Source organism: Glossina fuscipes, unplaced genomic scaffold (genome assembly GCF_014805625.2).
Source record: "Glossina fuscipes isolate IAEA_lab_2018 unplaced genomic scaffold, Yale_Gfus_2 90, whole genome shotgun sequence".
NCBI lineage: Eukaryota > Metazoa > Arthropoda > Insecta > Diptera > Glossinidae > Glossina > Glossina fuscipes.
The window spans coordinates 1619697-1620894 of record NW_023998444.1 but is presented as its reverse complement, the minus strand read 5'-3'; positions in this window follow the sequence as shown (position 1 = coordinate 1620894).

The following is a 1198-nucleotide window of genomic DNA, read 5'->3' as shown; positions in this document are numbered from 1 at the left end:
TTTTTTTTTTTTTTTTTTTATTTCCACTTTCCTATGCGAGTTTTAAAGTACTACTGAAAACACATTCACTTCTACGTTCTATCCCCACAAGCGACCAGCAGCCTATTACTTGCTCCGTCTATTTTTTATATAGTTTTTGTCAAATCATTTAACCGTTGCTGTGTTCCAGATACGCTGTCTACATTTGTATATGATTCGTTTTACTTAACGTTGCTTTACTTACGTTCTTGTATTTGGCTTTATTCGATTCTTTTTTTTTTGGTTTCCTTTCTTTATATCCTTTTCCTTTAAAAGTTCGTGTGTCATCGTAATTTCATAGTACGTGCACATATGTATGCACAAGTATATGTAGTTGCCCCTGCTGTTGCTCTAGTTAACTTAGTGTTCTTGTCCTTTTTGGCAGTTCTGCCAAACAACGAAAGCGCCATGAAAGCGCTCTGCTTTCATCGCATTTGTTTATATACAAACGTTTTCACATATAATTGTTTTTGTTTACAGTGCTCTCGCAATACTTGTTTTTGTTTGCTTTACTTTTAATTCTCTATTATGCCTTAATAAACAGATTCGCATTACAGAGCTTTACAAAAATCTGCAAGAACAAGTTATGAAGCTTTTATAAAATACTGTTTATTAACAGAACAATGTTAGGAAAGAGATAGAGAGAGAGAGAGAAAGAGGGGGAAATATCATGCTAACGACTCTCACATAATTGATAATTCAATACTCTCACATAAATCCAAATTTCATACTCTGACATAATTCCAAATTCAATAACATAACATAATTCATCATGCATCGAGTTTCCATCTATGTTAAATATTTATATTAAATCGAGTTGCGATCTGTGTTAAATATAAAAAACAAACAGCAATCATGTTAGTTCAATAAATGATATGAAAGAGAATGAAATGTGTGAATGTGTGTGCGTGTGTTGTTGTTTGACTGCTTGTATAATCCATTATTAGATGAAAAAAAGATATAGTTATCGCTCACCATATTTGACATGATTCTGTGTCAAAAATAGGTAAGAAAATTATAGCTGAGCAAGGCCGATTATTAGATACGGTACACCACTTCGCCTAGAATAATTATTCACTTGTTTTTGTAATAATAATGTAAGGGTTTTGTTTTTCATGAGAACGCCTATAGATATTTTATCCTATTTTCAAAAAAAAAAAGAATATTCTCTTTCCATATA